Source organism: Monodon monoceros, unplaced genomic scaffold, assembly GCF_005190385.1.
Source record: "Monodon monoceros isolate NGI ecotype Baffin Bay Population unplaced genomic scaffold, NGI_Narwhal_1 Super_Scaffold_15, whole genome shotgun sequence".
In the NCBI taxonomy this organism is placed as follows: Eukaryota; Metazoa; Chordata; class Mammalia; order Artiodactyla; family Monodontidae; genus Monodon; species Monodon monoceros.
Window position 1 is genome coordinate 36263430 of NW_021703771.1, and position 25039 is coordinate 36288468.

Genomic DNA, 25039 nt, shown 5'->3' on the forward strand with positions numbered 1-25039 from the left:
GCAACTGTTCCAGCAGCACACAAATGAACTGATGAGCTGGGAGGCCTGAGTCCACGCATCTGTGGAGGTTGCCCTTTCCTGGTTGGGTTAGTCATCCAGTAGGTCCACGAGAGAACTCCTGCTTAGTGAGCTCCGCTTTCCATCAGGAGCAGCTGGTCGTTGTCAAGGACTATAGCTCCTGATGGAAACACTCTTAGAGACTGCTCCTCTCTTCCCAGGAAGCTTTCTATACCAGGAACTGAGGCTGGCTGCCCTGAAATCGAACACATTCTTATCCAAATACAGCTGGATGGACTTCTTCCTTGGCTTGCTTTTTCCTGGCCCTTGTACCTAGCACACCTTCTATTGCAGGCTAACAATCAGTCAAATTGAAATGCAGCTGAGTCGTGCACACTTTCTTAACATGCTACATTTCTGGCTTTTGCTGATAACATCCTAGGATCAGCGGCAGCATTTTAACAAACCATCTCTTAAGGCAATCTCCTTCACTTTCTGTTGACCCTTTCCAGCTTTTGTTTCACGGGACAGGTTTTCTCACCAGGGCCCCAAATTTTGAGAGTCTGCCTTCACAGCCTGCTACTTCCCAAGAGATTGTCTGTGCAGACATGCCCCTTGGGTGTCTCTGAAACAGAATCAAAACAGGTCTGACATGTGTCACACACAACTAGGCATCCTTAAATGAGCTACACTGTGTAACAAGAGAAATCAGACCCACCAAGGCTACAGTTAGCTTTTTCTCAGTAAAGAATGCTACACTGCAGTATACCAACAGTATACTGTCCTTGGGAACAGTAAAGAATGTTCCCAAACGACAGTCTTTGGACCAATTGATTCGACTGATTAAAAAACTATGCAACTGTTAAAAATATATATTCCCTGGTCCCCATACCAAACCTATAAATATTAGAATCTCTTTGGTAAGATCCAAGAATCTGTATTTTTTTTAACTTTCCTAGGCATTTCTTTTTTTCTTTTTTTTTAGCTAGAATCTCAGTTCTGCTATTACTTAGGGACATACACTGGGGAAGTTACTAAATCTCTTGGAGCCTTAGTTTCCTTCTCTCTAAAATGTTTATAATACCCACACCTTAGGGTTTTTGTGAAGAATAAATGAGATGGTATGAGGGAACTACCAGACACAAAGTAGGCACCTTAGACTTGGTAGCTATCAACAACAATAATAAAAGAGCAATGCAAACGAGAATGGCCTTGCATCTGGAGCAGGAAGGAAACCAGGAGGGACTGAGCACAGCACTGGGTCACACACTGAGGGGCAGATGCCCCTGAAGGTGCTCGGACACCATGCATCCCAACAGGCAGACACAGCATCCAAGTGCAGGCCCAGCTGTCAGCACGAGAAGCACAACAGGAAAGAGCAGGGATGTCTTGGGACATCCTAGGGAGAAGCTCTTGGGACTAGAAGGAGGATCCTAGAAGCAAGGGATCCAAAAGTCTCAGAAATCCAGTCCAACCATGCAGCCTCAAAGAAGCAGGCAGCCACGTAATCTGGCAATCCCACTTCTGGGTTTATATCCAAAGGAAATAAAATCACTGTCTCAAAGAGGTATCTGCTCTCCCATGTAGGCTGCAGCATTATTCACAATAGCCAAGACATGAAACAACCTAAATATCTATCAGATGAATGGGTAAAGAATATATGATGATATATACGCACACATATTACACAGGTATACGTATTTAGTCATCAAAAAGGAGATCCTGCCATTTGTGGCAACATGGATGAACCTGAAGGACATTATGCTAAGTGAAATAAGCCAGACACACAAAGACAAACATCACATGACCTCATTTATATCTGGAACCTAAAAAAAAAACAGGTTGAACTCATAGTTACAGAGAGTAGAAGTGCAAGAGACTGGGGGATGGAAGGAAAAGGGAGATATTGATCAATATTGATCAAAAGACACAAACTTTCAAATATATGGAAGTTGACTGATTAATGTTAAGGATCAAAGCATAGGGACTTCTCTGGGGGTCCAGTGGTTAAGAATCCGCCTTCCAATGCAGGGAAACGTGGGTTTGATCCCTGGTCGGGGAAATAAGATCCCACATGCTGCGGGGCAACTAAGCCTGCATGCTCTGGAGCCTGAGCCACAACTAGAGAGAAGCCCGTGCGCTGCAACGAAGATCCCACGTGCCGCAACTAAGATCCCACGTGCCGTAACTAAGACCCGGTGCATCCAACTAAATAAATAAATTTCTTTTTTTTTTTAATGAAGAAGAATCAAAGTGTAGAATAAAGGCAATACCTGGGAGGCAGGGGGTGGGGGGAGGAAAGAAATTGGTGAGGGAGAGTAAGAGGTACAAACTTCCAGCTGAAAAATGAATGAGTCACAGTTATGAAATGTACTGCGTGGGGAATATAGTCAATAACAAAGTAATATCTTTGTGATGACATGTCGTAACTAGACGTGTGATGATCATTTTCAAGTATAGGAAAAAAATCACTATGCTGTGTAACGGGAGCTAACATTGTGTTGTAAGTCAATTATACTTCAAAAACAAACAAATATACAAACAAACTTGTAGAAAAAGAGATCATATTTGTGGTTCCCAGAGGTGGGAGTGGGAGAAAGGGGAACTGAATGAAGGCGGTCAAGAAAGGTACAAACCACCAGCTATAAGATAAATAAGTACTAAGGATGTCATGTACAACATGACTAATACAGGTAACACTGCTGTATGTTATATATGAAAGTTAAGAGAGTAAATCCTAAGAGTCCTCAGCACAAAATCTATTTCTTTATTTACTTATCTTTGGCTGCGTTGGGTCTTCGTTGCTGCGTGTGGGCTTTCTCTAGTTGCGGCGAGCAGGGGCTACTCTTCGTTGCAGCACGTGGGCTTCTCATTACGGTGGCTTCTCTTGCTGCGGAGCACGGGCTCTAGGCGCTCGGGCCTCAGTAGTTGCAGCAGGGGGGCTCAGTAGTTGTGCCGCACGGGCTTAGCTGCTCCACAGCATGTGGGATCTTCCCAGACCAGGGCTCGAACCCACGTCCCCTGCATTGGCAGGTGGATTCTTAACCACTGCACCACCCGGGAAGCCCTCTATTTCTTTAATTTTGTATCTATATGAGATGATGAATGGCCACTAAACTTACTGTGATGGGAATTCCCTGGCAGTCTAGTGGTTGGGACTCCTCATTCTCACTGCCGAGGGCCCCGGGTTCAATCCCTGGTCGGGGAACTAAGATCCCACAAGCTGCGTGGTATAGCCGAATACATAAATAAATAAATAAGCAAACTTATTGTGATAATCATTTCTTGATGTATGTAAGTCAAATCGTTATGCTGTACACCTAAATTTATACAGTGCTGTATGTCAACTATATCTCAATAAAACTGGGAGGAAGTAAATAGATAAATCCAATACCCATACTCACCATTGTATGTAATTTGCTTTTAGTTACAAAATTTTTAGAATTTCTTTCCCTAAAACATTCACAGCAGAGGTATTCATTTCACTTGCCTATTTCACCTCTAAATACCACCACAGTTACTGGGATTACATGAGGTAAAGGAATAAACCCAATGGCTATTAACCCAACATGGCTATCTGGAAATCTGATAGGAAAGTTACCTACAGCCATGTCTTACAAAGTGCTTAAAAGCTCAACCTGAGACCTTAAATACATAAATTTTAAAGACCTAATGTACAGCATGGTTACTATAGTTAATAATGTATCACACGGTGGAAATCTGCTACGAGGCCAAATCTCAAGTAGTCTCACTACACCAAAAAAAAAAGCAGGCATTCAAGCCTGGGTGACCCTACTAGGATTCCATGGCAGGATTCCAGTCCCTTAAGAGAGAACAGAGGACTGTGGAGTAGGCTTTTTACAAAGAATAGGGCAGAAGCCCAGATGTCAAAACTCAAGATAAGTGACCCCCAGAGGACAGGGCCTAGAGCCCGATCAACTTCTTCAGAAAGCGTGGGCGTAAGTCTTTGTCATAAGTTGGTCTGACTCAGGCGAAAGCCACAGTATGACTACAGCAGCCGAAACAGTGGGGCTGGATGGACCCAGGTGGCGAGTCACTGGGGTTGTCACCCTGCAGGGGCAGCTGGCAGAGCAAAGGTCCTCATCCCGACAAGTGCAGCAGGGTGGGGGGCTGCGGGGGGGCCAGAGGGCAGGTGAGAGTCATGTGATGGGAGAAAATAAAGGACTTTTCTCTCCTGGGATATCAGAGCCTTAAAGCGTTAATTCATCTGGGGAGGGAAAGACAAAAAGCCACACCAATATGTTCTCTAGGGAAAAACAGAAGAACTAAACTGTCAGGAGGGTGGGCAGCGTGACAAACCGGGCGGCACATGCTGGAAGGTATGAGGCAGACACGAGAGGGGATCACAGAACAAGACAGCAGGTACTAAGTGAAAGTGATCAGGAGCTGGGGGTGGACGGGACAGGAGAGGGAGGGGCCTCCGAGCCCCTGGGAGGCCCAGAGAAGAGGGCAGAGAATATAAAAAAAGAATTGTGAGCTATGTTCTGGAACACTCTCAAATGTTAGCAAGAGGGTTAGAAAAGGATGAGAATTCCTATCTGTGCTTCTTGTAACACAGCACTTTGAGAGTGAACTACGTGGGTCCCGGCTGTCCAATGGCTGCGGTTTGCGGGAAGGGCAGTGCTGAAGAAACAGCGTAGCCTGGCAAGACCTCTCCCATTATCACATCTAGAGAGTGAGAACCGGATTTGTGGGGAAAAAAGAGCCAGGCGCCCCTGCCAAAGCCTCCTGGGCTGGCAAGTCCCAACCTGCCCAATCTCAGCTCGCCCCAAAGTGCCGGCCACACCACAGGCCTGGCCATGTTCAGTCCTGTTGCACAACCCCTTCCGCTTCCCCCATACTAGGTGTCCTCATGCCTGAGGGCCAGCTAAGCGCCCGTCCTCCCCAGAAGGGAAGTCTGAGCGCTGCTAACCTGAACCTGAACGTGAACCTGCCCCAGCCTTTGTCCACTTCCCCCCACCAGCAGCTTCCAGCCTTGGCTTCACTCACCATTTTATTCATGCCCTCATTCCAGCAACCCCTGGAGACTCCAGGAGGTGCCCCCCCTCACCCAAGAGCGCATACCCCAGTAAGGTGATTCTGCCTCAGTCAAACAACTAATCAACCAGGAAACCCAACTCCAGACCCAATGGAGAAAACAAAGGAAAAGGAGATAAACTATTCCAGAGGGCAGATTAGTTCAATGTGGTAAAGGAAGGGGGAGGATGTAGGCTACACCAGAATCCCGGGTTCTCAGCTGGACCACACACACCAGATTCGAGGCAAGAAGAGTAATTCTAGGTCTCACTCACTGAGTGGCAGAGGTGCTGTTAATTTCCTGCGTTGTTCAAGAAGAGAGCAGCTTAAATCCTCAGCGGCAGCGGCAGTTGGCAACAGGGAACCTGCTGTGAGGGATAAAGACAGCAAGGTCTGAGCTCCAGGGACTGGGATGGGCAGAGGTCAAGGAGGTCAGTCCCAGGGAGAAGATACAGGAGTCGGGGGGTGGGGGATGTTGGACGGAAGGGGAGAGATGTGATATTTGTCAAGTACCTACCAACTGAAGGGCACTGGGAGATGCTTTACATATGTCATCCACGTTCATTCCTACAATAACTCTGGGAAGCATCTCCATGTCACAGCGGAGGTGCTTGAGCCTCAGTTTCTCCTAAGTTGAAGCTAAGGAGCGATGGGGCTTAGATTTGAACACCTGTGTGTCTCATTCTACATCCTGGGCGTGTTCCTACAGCACCAGTGAGCGTGAACCAGACACCACAGAGCAACACAGGATCTGGCCCCAAAGTGTGCCTTGGGTGAAAGCAAATGACATCTGAGATCTATGTCAAAAATCACCTGGCGGGTGGTGGGTGGTGAGTGGGAGGAGAGCAGAAACAAGGCTGGCCACGTGTTCATAACGGTTGAGGCCAGAGGATGGCTGAGCCCGAGGCTCAGTGTACTATCCTATTTTTGTACATGTGTGAAATTTTCCATAACACGAAACAAACTCTCTGCTGTATGAACAGTCAAGTTAACACACCATTTCCTCTGGCTTTACCCATCACTAGATGCTTGCTCTTTGGTCTGGGGCTTCCTTTTGGTTATAAAACTGAATATTCGCGTTACTGAAGAATCCTCACACTTTCCTAGGAATTTGCTTCTGTGTTGGGTAAGCGCACACAGTAGGCATAGTTCCACTGAAGAGGACACTTTCAGGAATTTGTTGTTCCATGAAAATAAGAAACTTAAGAGCTTTTTCTCATTATAATATTAAGGGGAAAAAAACAGGATATAAAACCGCATCCGAATCATAAAATGGATTGGATATAAATACATATATAGAAAAAGGAAATGCACTAACATGAAAACCATGGAGTTAAGTTTCTGAATTTTACAAACTTGACAATCAACAGGCATTCGTCTTTGGAAAATATTTTAAAGAAAGTTGGTTTTTTTTTTTTTTTGGTACGCGGGCCTCTCTCTGCTGTGGCCTCTCCCGTTGCGGAGCACAGGCTCCGGACGCACAGGCCCAGCGGCCATGGCTCACGGGCCCAGCCGCTCCGCGGCATGTGGGATCCTCCTGGACCGGGCACGAACCCGAGTCCCCTGCATCGGCAGGCAGACTCTCAACCGCTGCGCCACCAGGGAAGCCCCAGAAAGTTGGTTTTTTTAATGGGCTTTAGGGAAACAGAACTGGACTAATTGAACTCTTTGGTCTACAATACTGTGTTGTCATTGGTCTAGCAGTACTTTTCCAATAATTAGTATTGAGAGGCTACTATTAACAGCTATCGTGTGCCAGGCAATGCATAGGTTATTTCTAATCTTTACAACAATCCTGCAAATTGGAAGATTTTGCACTGATTCTGAACTCAGATCTGCTGGTTCTGAAGCCTGTCTTGCTCCATCACACCTGACCTCCTGCTTCTTCAGCTCTTACATTCTAGAGTGCAGAAGCACCCCCCGCAGATCCCTGGAACAGTTAGGACTAGAGGTTTACACCTCCAGCTGTGGCTTGGGTTCTCCTATGCTGTCATGACCCATATTGCCCAGTAGTCTGGGTCTGGCCAGGATGCAGTTGATTAACCACCATCTGGCCAACAAGACAGACTAGACTAGCCTGTTCTTCCTTCCTCTGAGCTGACAGACTGTAATCCCAGCACCCTACTCTACGAATGGATGACTTCTGATTTATACTGGACTGTGACCATTCTCTCCAAATAATACTCATATAACATTTAGTTTAGGGTCTTGGAAGGGAGAACACTATTCCATTAAGGGGGAAATGGGCCAAGATTACCTCTCCTTCCCCATGACAGCAGAAGCCACTACCTGGTAACCATGGCGAAGTACAGAAAGGGGAAAAGGTGCCTCTAAGGAGGCTGAGGGCAGACACTGAAGCCAGGGGAAAGTCGGGAATCTGAGCCAGACGCTAAAAGAGGTTTCAGACAACCGGCTGGATGGGCTGCCGGTGCCGGCAGCCTCTTGAGGTGACAGGGCAGGTTGGCCTGTTTGTAACCGGCCATCAGGGAAATGATCCAGTCAGCAAGCCGGGTCTGGAAGTTCACAGTCTGGGAGCTGTTGTGAGAGCCACTTTCTTCTAGTTCTCCCACCCTCCATCTGAGTGACGGTGAGGCCTGAAGCAAACCCAATTCATTTTCCTGTCGGTGAAACGTGGACACACCTGCTCCTTGACAGGAAAGTGTCTTGTTCTATGAAGTGTATTGAGTAACTCAGTAAAAAGTATTACATACACAGTTCTATTTTATAACAAATTCCCCTAGAAATGGCCAAATCATTTCCCCTGGTAACTAACGCTGTCCACCGCACACCAATTCCCCGGTGGTAGGTTAACCACTGTGGCAGTGCAGCTGTGCACAAGCCGTGCGGCCTCTCACACCTAACTGGCTCCCAGCGGGCGCTCGGCTAGATCTGTTTCCCAGGCAGTCCGAGACTTGGGTTTCGTGTGCTGCCGATTCTTGGTCTTGCTTTGTTCTACTCAAATTAAAACAACCAAAAGTAATACATCCACCCTTCACAGCCTCCTCAATTATAAGAATAGGTAGGGATCCGATGTGGGAGGAAAAAAAAAAAAAAAAAAAGCCCAGGAAAGTATTCAGAACCACTTTCTTCTGGAAAAGAAATGGAGATCTAAGGAGGTGGTGTATCTTATAGAAAAAAAAATCATCCACCTTTGCAAAACAAGAGTAAACCAGGCCTGAGTGGGATAGAAATTACTTCCTAAAAAACAGTTATTGCTGAAGACCCTGACGCCTGAGTCTCTGACAGTGGGCAAGGAGGGAGACTTCAGCAAAGGGATTAAAGTAACTCACTGGTCACTGAGAATGATAGGGTCACTTCACAGCCACTGTGGCCCCAATCGTCAGGCTATCTGGCCGACCTCGTCTTAGCAGCTGTCTGCCCTTTGAAGGCTTCCCAGGTAGCTGAATGACTTCCATTCACTTTGGGCTACATGGATTTGATCACCTCACCTTGGATTTGGCTGTGATCCCAAACACTAATCCTGAAATCTACAGTGCCTTAAGATAATTAAAATAAAGAAAAAGAAGACATCGGAGGCTTAGGAATTCCTGCTTTCCGCTATTTTTGCCAAAGAAAGTGTTGCTTGCTCTATTTTTAAGGGGCAGGGCATTTTCTAAAACATCTAAGGTGACTTAAAGGACTAGGCATCACTTTTGGTTTGATTTTATATTTCAATGATGCAAAACTTACTAGTCATGAAAAAAATTAGTAGCCCCGTATGAAGTGATTTTACCTTCAAAAGCACCTTTGTGTACAGTGGTTTTGGTTTATGTGGGTCTTCTGTTTTTGTTTTGGGGTTTTTTTTTTTTAGCATAAAGGGAAAATGGTGGGGAAAATACATATTGTATTTTATCAAACCCCAAATGTGAAAAATAGTTTAAAAGACTGCTGACGCAATTGCAGCTGGGCTCATTGAAGCCTAATTAAAATGCCAGTAACACATGATCCTGCCCAGAAGTGCTGACTACCGCTAGGCAGAAACCAGGGCCATTTGGCTGAACAATATTAATAACAACAGCAGCCAGAACATTATCATAAATGTTTTGAGTGAAGCCCCCAACCTCTATTTCAAGGTTTACAAAAATCTATGATTTTCCAGGCAGTGGTAACCACAGAGAAACCAGACTTAATTACAGAATAAGAAACCAGCCACTGAACATACAGCTTAGACGAATGGACTGCTCAATCACTATGATTCAATCCTTCATTCATTGTTCTGGAAATGCATTAGAAGCCGGGGATACAAAATTAGAATAAGGTTATGATCCATGATCTCAAGAAGGTCAAAGTCAGAGGGCTAAAACTCTTGGACTTAAATCTTACGTTTTCTGAGTGACAAAAAAACCTGGTAGAGAAGTGAATGACAAATTAACTCCAGACAGAAAGACAACATGAATGGCTGAATAGAAGATATAGGAAGGAGTTCTATATAAATCCCTCTGCTGAATACTATGAGAAGATAGTTGAGTAAATAGAGATGATGCCATCATTCAAATGTATATAGATAGTGCCCCAACATACCTGGCATTATACTGGCAGCAGTTAAAACAAATTTTATCTCAGCCCTAACAATAATAGAGCACTGAAATAGTGTCTACTCCATGCCACACAATATCCTAAGTACTTTACATACATTAACTCATTTAATCCTCAAAACAACCCCATGAAGTAAATACCGTTATCAGCCCCATTTTACAGATGAGGAAACTGAGAGGATAGTAACACATCCAAGCTTATTCAGCTAATAAGTGATGGAGCCAGGATTTGAACCAAGTCAATCTGGCTTTATAGACTGTATTCTCAACTACTTTGTTATACCTCTTCTCTATAAAAATGGTTATGTTAAAAACAAAGGAACCGTACATAAACGCTGTACCCTAGTTGCTAAATTTGTTTCTCATGGGGATACAGGTTAACAATTCTGAAACTGCTTTACAGTTATGCTGTGGTTGAACAAATATTAAACGGACAGTGGACAGTGGCAGCCAGGTTTCCTACTATTGGAGAAGGGGTTACAGATAAGCAAGAATGACTAGAATGAACCCTACAGTGCTGTATTATAGTCAGAGACACCAGTATAAACTCATGTTTAGCTTAATGTATATACACAGATGTTTAGATACAGAAATAATTATAGATATGTGTTTACACAACTAATACACACACATTATTCCCAGCTCTGTTTGCTGACAGAGCCCAGAAGCAATGGGGCCCAAGAAGAAATGAGCACACCCAGCACCAAGATCTTGGTTTCTAAATACCATTTTCCAATTAAAGGAACCAGGGCTCTTCGAAGAAATGGCTATTTCTGGGAGTGGGGCAGGGAAAACACAAGATACACCTGCAGGTTCTTGTGGTATCAGAAAAGAGAGAGGTGTTCAAAAAAATAAAAGGATGGAGGCATATCAAAGGGACACAGGAACCAACCTGAAAGAGCTCCCATGGCCAAAGGTGGAATAATTTAAGCAACAAAATAAATAGCATCCTATAGGATTATAACCCAAAGTAGAAAATAAATACACGAGTCCACACTGATATAAGCAAATGATTAAATAAGTAGATGGGTGAAAAGAGACAAATCTTCCTTAAAGAAGAATTCTAAATAATGTATGCAGATACTCTTCATTCCAGGAGGTACAGCTTATCCCCTCCCTGTTTGGGGATGGGCTAACCTTAGTGACTCACTTCCAAAGAATACAGTGGAGAAGTGGAAAAATAATACCTTTACAGTGGAGAGATCTGCCCGCAAACGCTACCTTAACCAAGTGATGAAGGTTAAGATCCTCTGTGATATTATGTGGGTATCATGTACCCTGTCATATGATGTGACAAGAAGGACACTCCACTTCTGTGGTATTCTTTCTAAAAAACCATAACACTCGTTTTTAATCATGAGAAAACATCAAACAAACCCAGACTGGGGGACACTATAGGGTGTCTAGCCAGTGCTCCTCAATACAGTAAGACTGTCAAAGTCCTGAAAAACAAGGAAAGACTGAGAAATTGTCACAGACCAGAGGAGACCAGGGAGACATGTCTAAATGCCATGTGGTTCCCTGGATTGAATTCTGGAACAGAAAGAGGGCATTCTGGAAAAAACTGGTGAAAGGCAAATAAAGTCTAGAGTTAGGTTTCTTCGTTTTGACAAATATACCATGGTAATGTAAGATATTAACATTAGGAGAACTGGTGATGGGCATACAGGAACTCTCTGTGCTATCTCTACAACTTCTCTGTAAATATAAAATTTTTCCAAAATAAAGAGTTTAAGAAATTATTTTATTCGAAAATAGGCAATCTATGCAAAATAAATAAAAGAGCAATCATGTATCATGCCAGTGAAAGGAAGCTAGAAATAAGAGCGTAACAATTTTCACGTTAATGTCAGCTTTCTGCTACCTAGCACTACTGATAGGACTGTTATTCCTTAATTCTTCATAAGGTATTGTATTCTGGGGGGAACCCTAAACCCATCCAAGCTCATTCCATTCACAAACGCTTACTGGGTACATAAGCGCCAGGCACTGTCCTAGGCACTAGAGATGCACTGGTGGACAAGACATGCTTCCTTTGTCCAAAGAACATCTAGCTTCGTTGAAGAGAGAGATATAAGTCAACACAAAATAAAACACAGCGTGTTAAGTCCTGACTAAGAAGAGGTAATTTTAAGATGGTAGGGGCACACCCAGGAGGAGCATCTGATCCTTTCAGTGCCAAGGCACCATGGAGGACAGAGACGGTCTCCTGGAAGAGTCCATGAATAATCTAAGTGTCTTATGGCCATCACAAGGACCCCTGGTGATGGTGATATATGCCAACCTCCTCTCAGCATAAAGTGCATTTGGGAAACACAAATTTAACTATGCCACCTCTTCCTAAAACCCTTCAAAGGCTTTCCATTACTCCAAGCTCCTCACTGTGTGGGATGGGTAATTTGATATGCTAACTTGGCTAGGTTATAATACCCAGTAATTACCCACTAGCCGAGGTGGGTTTTTTAATATTTTTAAATTTCTTTTTAATTTTTAGTTTTTGGCCATGCCGTGCGGCATGTGGGATCTTAGCTCCCTGACCAGGGATCGGAGGGTCTTAACCACTGGACCGCCAGGGAAGTCCTAATTGAGGTGTTTTTGTGAAGACATTTTTAGATGTGCTTAACGGCCACAGTCAAATTTAAGTAAAGGAAATTCCTTGATAAAGTAGTGGGCCTCATCCATTCAGTCAAAGGCCTTAAGAGAAAAAAACCAGTTTCTCAGAAAAGAAGAAACTCTTGGGACTTCCCTGGCGATCCAGTAGTTAAGATGCCACACTTCCACTGCAGGGGGCGCAGGTTCAACCCCCGGTCAGGGAACTAAGATCCCGCATGCATGCCACCGTGAGGCGGGCACGGCCATAAAAAAGAAGAAGAAGAAATGCTGCCTCAAGACTGCAGCAGCATCTCCTGCCTGAGTTGGTAGCCACCTGCCTGCCTGACCTACAGACTTCAGACTTGCCAGCTCTCTTTATGTAGATATAATTTCATATATGGGGTTGTATTATACATAGGATATTATATAGAGAATTATATATATGTAGGATATATATTATATATAAAATAGGATATGCATTATACATCTCTTATTCTGTATTTTATATATATATATATATATATATATATATATATATATATACATATATGTTGAAGACATATATATCTTCTCTTGGTTCTGTTTCTTTGGAGAACCCTAACTGACACACCATGGTCATGGTCTCCGGGCTTCATGTAGTCTGGCTCTTACTCTCATCAGCCATGCCTTCCACCCCACGCCTTCCCCCCAACACCTTCCCCCCCACCCCTTTCACACTGTCTCTTCTACTCACACTGGCCTTTTCTCATCCTGAGTCCTTTCAACTCTTCCTGTCCCCTCCTTCCACAGGCTGCTCTCTCTGTCTGGGTCACTCTCCCTTCTTTTCCTGATTGACACCTACTCATGCCTCAGACCTCAGCTCAACTGCTGCTTCCTCAGGGAAGCTTTGCATCATCAGACCCACTTAGTAAGCCTTCAGAGCACATCACAGCTCTCCTGAGTAGCTGGACAAATTGCTACTTCAGGCCTCCTTACACGTAAGCTCCACGAAAGCAGGAATGATGTCTGGTTTTGCTCTTTTTTTGTAATTATATTCCCTAGTACAGTGCTTGGGGCATGAAAGGTTCTCAATGAGCATTTGTTTAACGAATGTCAACACAGGTGTTAGAAGAGCAGAAAACTGCCCCTCTCCATAGCCACAGCCTCTGAAGTTCTCACAGGTAGAATCCAGTGACACAGTCCTCTCGACAACGCATCAAGCTGAAACTCAAGCTCAAAAAAAAAAAAAAGGGGAACTTGGAAAGGCAGTCAAAGCAGGCAGAAGGAGGGGGCTTTACTTGCTGGAGACAGAAATGTCTCTGCAGATGGGCTGGAGGTAGTCAGTGCGGCTGCAGCCTCAAGTTGACACTGATTTCTCCAAAAATGCCACCTGCCTCTTCACCCAAACTGGGCTTTGTACAATCACATTTCCCACTTATTACCAACTGCCAAATGTTGAAACTCTCAGAAGCACCTTTTTTAAGTCTTAAAAGAAATAAACTCTAGCCTATTAAAGAAGAAGAAAAGAAAATGAAGATATGTTCTTACCAGACTTCTTTTAATAAAAAAGGTTCAAACCTAAAAAAAAAATTTTCCCCAAGTTTAAGTGCTAAGATTTTATTAGGAGGTACATTCCGAAGGCAGCAAGGGTGAGGGGAAAGGCAAAGGAAAGCAAATGATATGCGCAAGTGATCATTACATTTCTTCTTTAGGTTATTTTTACCCTGAGTTACCTGTACCGGACAAGCTGGCAAATTTCCCAAAACATCAGGCCACTGGGTCATGTTTCTAAAGGCAGTAACTACAGCTGATGCCTCAACTCATATACGTGACAATTTTAAAGCATATCTTCAAATTTATTGACATTTTTCCTAGCGACACATGGGGTCTACATCCCCTGCTTTTTTTTGCGCGCGCGCGGTACGTGGGCCTCTCACTGTTGTGTCCTCTCCCGTTGTGGAGCACAGGCTCCGGATGCGCAGGCTCAGCGGCCATGGCTCACGGGCCCAGCCGCTCTGCAGCATGTGGGACCTTCCCGGACCGGGGCAGGAACCCGTGTCCCCTGCATCGGCAGGCGGACTCTCAACCACTGCGCCACCAGGGAAGGCCCACCCCCTGCTTTTGAATCTGGGAAGTTTGTGATTCACTTGTATCCAGTAATATGTGTTGAAGTGCTGCCGAGTGACTCCAGGGCTTGCTTATGGATAACAATACAGTTCTACCTTATTCACAAGGGACAGTCATCAGTGGAGCCCTGAGCCCACAGGTAAGAAGTGTGACTTTCCTAAGGCTGCCATGCCATGAGGAAGTCAAGCCACAGAGGGAGGATGCGTGAAGGTGCCCCAGTTGGCAGTAATGGTCTTCAAGTCCTCTTCTCCCAGGTGCCAAATATGTGAGTGAGCATGTTCTCAGATGACTCTAGTCCCCAGCTGTTGAGTCAACCCCAGACTTTGAATCTTCTCAGCTGAGACCTCAGACGTGGGGGAGGGGAGGGCACAAACAAGTCATCCCCACTGTTCCCTTTCTGAATTCCTGCCCCCAAAGCATACAAACACTGGTATTGCATTACAGTACCGTGGTTGAAGGGGTGTTTGTTATGTAGCAACGGTAACCCGAACAATATAGAAAAATGGGAGTTATTTCTTAGATGTCAAAACAGGTGTCTAACTTTCCTCCACAGGAGTCAAAACCCATCAACAGCTTTTACCTCTGACAAATCTCTGAAATGTAAACAAGCCAAACAAACAAATAAACAAATAAAAGCTGGTTTCGGCCTTTCATGAAAGGAGTAGACTTCAAGCAGAGAGATACTTACTCAGAGAGAGAAAAGAATTGTCTTTGAGAAGGGAAGTGCTCAGTCAATGTTTGATGAATGAAGAAAGGAATGGCTCAAAGAACCACGAAATGTTTAGGTGAGGATATCGCAGAGGGCAAAGGATCATTTTCCAAGATCAATGGCAATCTTAGTCCCCAGTTCAAAACATTCAGTCCTCCAGAAATGTCTAGGGCTTATCCTTGTGTCCTCTTCCTGTAATATTTAATGGCATTTATCAACAAGCAAATCACATGCTGAGGATGTATGCTTGTATATGACACATTTTCTGATGCAAAACTGAGCTGGATAACAAACACCTTGAATGACAGAAAGAATCAAAATTATTCTGACAAGCTGGAGTAATGAAGCAAGATAAATGTAAGTGGCTGAAGTAACCTTATCCTAGAGGGCAGCTGAAGAGACTGTGCAAGGACTCCAGAGTCTTTGGGGGAAGTGTTGGGCTCACCCTGAAGATGACAGGAAGCTATGGAATACTTTAGAATAGGGAAGCGCTGTACTAAAACACAGTGTTTTAGAGGATTAATTCAACATCTCTTTATGTGATGAAGTAAAAGGAGAACAAAGAGAAGGACGAAAGGCCACTCAGGAGACATCTGCAGTCCCACAACAATAAAAATATATAGGTCTGAGCTAGCATGACCATGGCATGAGGAAAAGAGGGGCAGCGGTGATTCGGTGGCACCACCAGGAAGACCTGGGCAGCTGATGGGGTATCAAGAGTACAGGTGAAGGAAGAGTCAAAGAAGATTCAGAGGCCTAGAGTGGGAGGTCAGTAGAGCTGATGGAAACAGAAAAAATGGAGGAGAAAGTATGCTTTGAGAAGAGAAAAAAGAGCTCAGTAGGAACCCATGGCCTTTGAGAAGGTGCTAGCAAGACATTTAGGTAAAAAGAGCCAATGGATAATAGGAGACCTTGGATTAAGGTTTAGGGAAAGAGACAGGCCTAGAGAAGTGGAGCTGGGACTCATCAGCCTGCGGGTGATCCCTAAAGCCATGAATGAATTCCCATAATGCGCCATGTTAGACTCTGTTAAATCTTTGGTCTTTATGGCATATTATAGCTCAGAATGAAATATTTTGAAAATATACTGCATCTTTGTCATGTAGTGAGTGGGCTGCATAATTAGGTCAACCACAGCACAGCCATTTTATTGACCTTTTAATCAGTAAGAAACAAAGATATAAATTGCCAAGAGTACCAAAATACGAATTTGTTTGACTCCCAATATATTGGGTTGGCCAAAAAGTCCGTTCGGGTTTTTCCCTACAATGTTATGGAAAAACCCAAATGAACCTTTTGGCCAACCCAATATTTTGAACTATTCCTCCTACTCACTTCAACTGACAGGATTGGCCTCAGAAATTAGGAACCATTTTTAATGCCTTTAAAGAATATCTGGGTGGGCTACTATCCCTTCGGCTCTCCACTTGAGTAAACTGTAAGAACACCAAGAGCTTGTGTAGAGCCAAAAAGGACCAAAGAATGTGCAGCTGGAGGTATCAGCTGTGCATGTCGAGTTCTAGCCAAAATAACTCCCCAGGGTGTCCAGCTGTAGAGAGAGAAAGAAAAAGAGAAGAAAGACAGTAATTCAGATTACTGTTGATTTGAGTTGGCCACAGAACACTCTTAACAGTTGGGTACCAGAAGACATGCTGCTGCCACATTTGGGTAACTTACAATTACAGACTGAACATCTGTCTGTGACCATCTGTCTGCAAGCATGCTGGGGGTCAGAGGCACAGTGAAATATAGACCTGAAAGTGGAGTGAGATAAGATAAGGAGAGGAAAATATGTAAGGCATCTAACTGATTTCACCTAGGAAAAGACAGCCAGTTGAAAGAAAGTGTGGACGGGGTCTTCTTAAATAAATTATGACTCAGCAAGTGCCATTTTATCTGTCTAAGAAAATAATTACAGGAAAGCAATGTTTCCTGAAAAGTGTCTCTTCCTGAAAAAGCCCGTTTGGAATAGCGACAGAGGTTTCTGGCAGATGGAGGGTAGCACTGCATAACTTCTGCAGATGACCTGGCCCAAGTTCAGTCAGGTACAGAACTGAGACATTACAACCAAGCCCTTCTAGAAAGCACTGAAACCTGCTTTCCTCGGCCTCCATGACATCTACCATATTTCATGTGTGGCTGGTCCTCTGACCACTCACTTTTACAGGTTTTTCTTCCTCTGTTGTTTCTTAACCCCAGAGCTCCTCTGGGCTCTAAGCCCTCCTCTCTCCCCACGCAGACACTCCCCTTAGGGCATCACATCTGCTCTGTTGGCCTTAGAGCCATTCATGTATTGATGACTGTCAAATATTTACTCTCACCCAGACCTTTTGTCTGAGCTCAGACCTGGACAGCAACTGCATACTGCATATCTCCTCTTGGGCATTTTACAAACTCAGCTTGTCTAAAACTGAACCCATGACTCCTGGAGACTTATGCCTTCTCTACTGCTTCCTAGTGGTAAATAGCCCCTCCGCTGTCAGGTTACCCAAGTTGGCCACCTGGGAATCCTTATTTGAATGCTCTTTCCCTTGGCCCACACTTCACCCACACACCAGTGGCCCACATTAACCCACAACTCTCCAACCCCGTTTTCCTTAGCCTAGACTCAGGAACCACTACCTTTCATTTCATTATCACAACAGCCTTCTGAGTTGTCTTCCTGTCTGTGATCTTGACTCTGCCCTATTTCATCTCCATTCCATTCTCAAGCACTCACTCTGAAACAAATCCCATCACCTCACTTCTTCAGCCTGAAACTCTTCAGTGGGTTACTACTGTTTTTAGGATAAGGTCCAAAGCTGTTAATATGATCTGCATAATTTGGCCCATCCCATCTTCTTACCCCTCATTATTGCCTCCAAGTCCAGCCATGCTGAGTTTTTTCTAGTTCCTTGAACCCACCAAGTTCTCCTTCAACTACAGACTTTTGTATATGCTGCCTGGCATTCTCTTCTCCCTTTCTTTGCCAAACAATGACTATTCCTCCTTCAGGTCCCAGTTTAGACAAAACTTCCCCTGACAAGGCTTCCCTGTCCACTCCAGTCTGTGTTAGGTGGCCCACAGTGAACTCCCAAACACTACTTTTCCCCAACAAATCACACTCTACTGTTAATGCCCACTTATATGCCTTTATCTTCCACTAGACCTTGAGCTCAATGAGGGCAGGTAGCATGCCTGTTTTGTGAGCAATTGTATGTCCAGAACCCAGCCCAGCATTATTATATATTGGATATGTAAATGATTCCATGAAATATGGGATCTGTAGGCCCTCTGATCAGCCGTGAAACACTGCTAGGTCTATGTCAAACAACGTCCCCTCAGAGAATTAGAAAGATTTTCAAAGTTCCTTTGTCTAAGATGAGCCTAGCAGCTGGAACATTCATCCAGGAACATTCATTCCCTGATGTGTGGCCAACAGAAGTCTACTGAAGGATTCTCAGCAGCAGCTCACTGCAAAGCTCCTACTCCAAGCACAGAATAGTCTCTTCAATTCCAACAAGGGACATCAAGAAAAAAAAAGAATCTTTCCTTTGGTGTCAGGAGCCTGGGAAGGCAGAACATAAAGCAGAAAATTCTAGATGGGCTCGGAGTCTTCCTAGAGAAGATTGTATTGGACTGTCCCCTAAATCAGTGGTTTCAAAACTTGAATCAGAATCACCTGGACAGCTTGTCAAAGCACAGATGTCTGAGCCTGACCCCCAGAGTTTCTGATTCAGTAGGTCTGGGATCGGACCAGACAATTTGCATTTCTAACAAGTTTCCAGGTGATACTGATGCTGCTGATCTGGGGACCACAACCTTGAGAACCACTGCACTAAACATTTGAGTCACCTCTTAATCACACAAACATAAGAGAAGTAGCCTCCCCCTGGGCTGGGGGAGGAGATGGCACTCTTCCTAAACCCCTACAGAGCAAGATCTCACTGCTGGGAAGGGAGTGGGGAAACTTGCCTAAGGGTTCAAGAGCCCGTGGGAAACAAGAAATCAGAAAAATGAAAATTCCAATCCCTTCTGCATTGAGGCTGAAGGCTACCAGAGCCACTCTGATAACTTAAGACAGTTCAAATTATAATAATTGTTCAAGAAAAGGACATCAAGGGGCCCTGTGGTGGAAGTGCCTACCCAGCAGTCATTCACTGGGCACAGGAAAGAGCTCCAAACATAGGTCTGTCCAGTCAGTGTGCACACACACCCAGCCCACAAAGATTGGCTCAGAGCTGCCTAATGAGAGTCAGTACCAAACAACTGTTAAAACTGTTGGATCAGAGACCCTCTTTTTTTCCTCTGGGGTTGCCAAACTGATAGGCAATAAGTCTGGGGCTTCTGGTGGCCATTGCCCTGGAGGGAAGAGTGTGGCAGAGAATGACACCAACGCTGAAGAAAACTCAGGCAAGAAAGGACAGGGATAGACTCCTGATAACATTGTCTGAATCTAGCAGGGCCTGAAGTTCAGTATCCTTGAACTTGGGCTGAATTTCTGTCACTTGCAACTGAAAGAGTCTTGACCGATGGAATTCTGCTAGCAAATCAACACGCTGCTCTGGTCTCGGATGCTTAAGTAACCATCTGTTCTAGCAGTTTCTCTGGAGATAGACAGAACTTCCAGGCCTACAGCTTTGCCAGCCCCTCTGGGATTCTACTGATAAAATTTTTCCTAACAAATCACTGCTTTAGCATAGCACTTAGCCTCATCACTGCTTACTTGCCTTCATTCTCTCCTCTGTGAGCTCTCTGAATATATACTCTTTATAACATTTTTCTTGATTCCCAGGCAAAGCAGCTGGCTTACAGGTACTCAATCTGCAAACAGCATTTAAGTGAAAAAATAACAAATTTGGGTCAGATTAATTTGATGAATGAAAAAAAGAGGAGAGGAGGACAAAGCACGCTGGAAGAAATACTAAACTAAAACTGGTAATAACTCACAAAGGTGAGCTCCTAAAGTCAGGTAAACCTTCACTCGACTCCAGAATATTTCTAACTCAATCCCAACTCCTACTAACAGCTTCAGCATTTTTCTTTTCTTTGAAAAAACTATTATGGAGGAGGGGGTGCCAGAGAATGACAATTGAGATGGTGACTCCCACACAAGTCAGCTTCCTCTTCCCCAAATCAGTTTCCAGAAACTCTGCCACATCATTCACCGAGAACCCCCTGGCTTCCAACTCAAAGGAAAGTCTCAGACGTCTCGGGCACAGACAACAGCAGCCCTCCTTTGGTGGCTTTCAACGATCAACAGCTTCCTGCCAGAGCGCTCACCAACCCTGAACTCGTGGAAAAGAATTACCACAGAACCCCGGAAAGAGTTGGAAGCGTACCCGGCACAGGGTTTGTCACTCGCATCTCATATGAAATGTGCCTTTTGTCTCCTAAGGGAGTCTATCAGAATCCCTGGGCACAGCTGTGGTCACGGACGCTCCATGCAACAACTGGACCCGAGAAGTGACCCATCTTTCTGACATCAAGAGACCTGCCGTGGAAGAAAAACAGAAACGGCACAGATGGAGCTGCCTTTTCAAATGCTTGTGAATGTCATGAGATTAGCAGCTTTCCTCCGAGTAGGCCTCAAAGACTTCCTTTACAATTGTTCATAAGCTAGCTCAGGGATAGGCAGTGAAATTCACTCAAATAAAAACATAACCTCAAACATCCAAAACAGCTGGTGGAAATTGTGACTGTTTCAGAGGAGCAGACTTATCTAGCTGAGTCAAAACAAGTGTGAGCGCTTCAGACAGGCAGGAGATCAGAAACAAAATTAGGTGTTTATTGAGTGCTGTCCTTCTTGATTTTTTTCCCTCCCTTGCCAGACGTGAGTCTCCACTTTAGCTTCATTCTGACAAGGAATAAAATCGTTTATGATATCAGGATTGACATTTTTGGAAATTTATTTTAAAGTAACTTTTTTCTAATTATAAAAGTAGTACATGTTCTTTGGAGAACATTTAGGAAACACAGAAAAACCACAAATCAGAAAATAAAAATCACCTGTAATCACATCGCTACTCTCCGTTTTGTTCTTTTTTGACTTTGGTTTTTTATACACATGCATACACCATGTAATTTAAAATATCTATTTAAATATATATAATCATTATTAAAATGACTCCATTTGATCCTGATTTTTCATCTAGTCCATTATGACCATTCCCCCAAGTCACTGATATATTCTTTCACACATATTTATGCCTGCGTATGAACACCATAAATTACTGAGCTAATGCCAACTGTAGACATTTAGGGTACTTCTAATTCCACGCTATTGTAAACAGTGCTGTGGAGAATATCCTTGCTGATAAATCTTTGCACACATTCATACTTAGAAAACTTACTTTCTCTTTCAGGGCACTGCAATTCAGGATGTAAAAGGGATGGTAATTGGCACTGAAGGAGTGTAGCCCCTTTCTCCCTGTGAGTTTCTGCCGATTGTTTCTTTTGCATATTTTCAGACAAGTTAGCTACTTTTAGAACCTGTAGGCCTTCCTGGTCTCATAGAAGCCTTGTTTTCAGTCAGGTTAATGATCTCTCCAGTTTGCAGTGCAGAAACATCGAAATAACTGTTTCTTAAACGTATGGCAAGAAATGAAGGCAAATAAATATTAGAAAAGATTACTAACATTATTAGGAAAAAGAAAATAGAGAAAAGTAATTCCATCAAAAGAGGTTATCAGACTGATTAGACTGGGCTACTCAAAACTTTGTCTTCCAGAAAACTCTCAAATGTAGATGATTTGTAGCAGGTTTTACAACAGAAGGGAACTAGCTAAAATTTTCCACTTTCTTATTTTTCCTATTTTCTAATCGCAAGAGTGAAATGAAACATTCCTAAGGAGAAGACTCTTAACTGGCATTATTACCTCTCACTTGAGATTTACTGCCAACATCGAACAACAATTGCTTCTGTATTGGCACAAGCCATTCAGTCACTCACCATTGGGGGATGAATCACTCCCCGTGAAAAATCATTCCAGAATTTGGATAACAGAGAAGTTTGCCTCCAGCCAAAAGCTCAACAAATGCTGGCAAAATTTAGGAAAATCATTATCATGAAAGGCTGCCATGGTTTCAAAGAGCATCTCTTAGTATTTACTGCACTCTATGACCTCTAAAAAAAAGCGCAAGCAACTTCATGCACACACACAGCCCCTGCCAGTTTCACTTAAAAGTCTCATTCTCTTCATCACCACTGAGTGGAATTAAAAACAGTTGGTCAAGCTCCACTAATCGACAGCTGCTTGCAATTAGATGAAGCATTTAGAGCCATTCTCTTAACTACCTTCCCCACTGCCTAAGCATTCAGCATGAGCAATACACCGTGATAATTTGCCAGAATGTTTAACTTATCTCCATCTCTAGTGGTTTCTATACCTTCCTTATTTTCTCCAGTCTTCCCACACACTGTCTGACTCTTCCAGTTCCTCTTGTTAAATTAGGGGTATACAGAGAAGAGATTATACAAAACCAGGTCGAGCTGCTTTGTGCTAAGATGGAAAATTCTACCCAGGCAACTATTAGAGGGCAGAGTGAGTCTTGATGTTTCTCAAAGAGAAGAGAAAAGACGCCCTTTTTCCTCTTTTTTTTTTTTTTTTTAAACAATGAACCGGAAAGTTCACTGTAATTTTTCTCATCAAGGATGCTGAAGAAAAATAACAGTTCCTGGGCTTTTGTAAGCTCTTCCCAATTCTCCATTAATTTTGGAATAGGGAGAAGATGCACAGATCACTTTATTCCATTTTTTCCTTTACAAACTGGGCATTAAGAGTCGAGATGCTTTCCCCAAGATCACAGAAAAAAGTGGCAGAGCATGGCCCGAATCCAACTCCCTGACTCTCAGTTAGTCCAGATGGCTTTCTGCTACTTCAGCTCCCCTCGCTAAAGAGAAAGTCTTCCAACTCTTCTAGGAGGCAGGGGTCAGCACGGCTACACCACTTGCCCAGTCCAAGGGGTAGACCAGCTGTCCTCCCAAACCTCTCCAGCCAGGAACCCACTCTGGGGCTTAAAGTAGAAAAAAAAACAGAGATGATATGGCTTCACCTGTGCAATCACCCTTCTCACTCCCCCACCTAAATAAGAACCTCACAAACTTAACCACATTCAGGGTCACATAACCATGTTTTTTCTCTGTCTCACGCTCCCTGATGCTGATCGCCATCCCATACTCACCTGACCTTTTGTGTGGTAAAGGGGGCAGGAGGGGAATGCAGGGGATATTGGAGGAAGGGAGGGGAGAAGAAGCGAGAGAGACGTAGGGCAATCAGCAGAAGGGAGCAGTTACCCACCCAAAATTCAAGAAGCGGAGTGAGAGTCGAGACCAGAATGGGAGCCCCCACGCCCTGGGCTGCAGGCCCACAGCCCTGGCTTTTCCTGTCTCTGCTTTTCTAGAGGCTAATCCCCTTTTTTCCAGAAACCTCCTCCCCACATGCCCAGACAGTCATGGAATCTTCCTTCTGTATCTGAGGACAATTCACTCATATTTAGCTCATTAAATATGAGTTAATATCTGAGGACAATTCACTCATATTAAACTCATGTTTCCATTATACTTACAGCAGAGACTTATCCTTATATTTTTTCTGCTTCAAAGTCTTCCTGTTGATCCTTTTATGTTCTGTTTTATATAGATAGATAGATTCCTGTTACATATAGAAAGTTAGATATAGATATATAAATAGAGATATAAAGAGAGATTGAGATAAATATTTTAAAGTTCTTCTGTGGCCCTAAATGTTCCAAGTGTCAAAACATAATATTCTGGCTCTTTCCCATCTTGCAAGATGGTGGATGAAAAAACAGAGAAGCTGGATATAAGGAGAAGAAACCTGAAGCCAAGAAGGCTGATGCCAGGGCAAGGTTAAGAAGCGTAACCTCAAGGCCAAAAACACCTCAGAAGGGGAAACCCCACCACAACCAAAACCCCATCCTAGTCAGCGGAATCGGCAGCTTTTCCCCATCTGCTATGCGTTCCAGCAAGGCCATGGCGAAGAGGAAGTAATGAGCAGCTACATTTGGGGTTGAAAAGAAAGAGACATTTCTTGCTTGGGGGTGACGGAAATGGTGGGACCTGAGTGGATAAGCGTCACAGAATGCCTGGATACTGTTCTACTGAAGATGTGCCTTGAAAGCTCTCGAGCCACCAAAGAAAACCTTTCCGTCAGATGTAAGGAAGCTGCGAGCTAGCATCACTCCCAGCACCGTTGTGAGCAACCTCACTGGGTGCCACAGAGGCATGGCGGTGGTTTTCCTGAAGCAGCTGAGCGGTAGCATGCTGCTTGTGACTGGACCTCTCATCCTCAATCGAGTTCCTCTGCTAGAACACACCAGAAATTTGTCATCTCCACCAAAATTGGTGAGTGGTGTGGAAATCCCAAAACATCTCCCTGAGGCTTATCTCAGAAAGAAGCAGCTCTGTAAAGCCCAGACACCAGGAAGGTAAGACCTTCGACGGAGAGAAAGGGAAATCCAAGCTTACAGAGCAGAGCAAGGTTGACCTGAGAGCCCTGGACTCACAAACTCTGCGAAGAAATCAAAGCTGTTCCTCAGATCTACGGCTACCTCTGTTCTGTTTTCTCTCACAAATTGGTGTTCTAAATTTTTTACAAAGAACCTAATTAAATAACTGATACATTTCCCCAAAAAATATAATTCTGGTTGGTGTAGGTATTACGTTTATCACAAGTATAAAACTGGTCAACGTAATTATAAATTGTGTAGATAATTATTAAATGTATACAATGTATCAGAAATGAATCTCTTAATGAATTCAATGACCATGTTTTGTATCCCAATTAACTCATGTATCTATGACTTGATAGTACTTAATGCTAAATTATGACAGTTTTCAGAGTCGATTCTTTTTCTAATTTTTCATTTTTAGAGAGGTAAGAGAAAGTGCTTGTTTTATCCACCTAAATAAATAGAGGAAAGGAAGGTTTTGTTATAGCAATGACACTAAATGCTAGTCTCCTTTCCAGTTATACGTCAAAATAACAAAGTGATCCATCATCAAAATTAATTTTTAATGCCCTGCCGCTGACAGCTTACTTAGGGCCTCCTTCAATTTTGC

The 25039-nt window shown here is 43.8% G+C and overlaps 1 pseudogene; it reads left to right on the top strand.

The window, feature by feature from the left end:
- Positions 1 to 4002: 4002 nt before the first annotated feature.
- LOC114895881 lies at positions 4003 to 24564 on the top strand (annotated as a pseudogene).
- Positions 24565 to 25039: the final 475 nt, after the last annotated feature.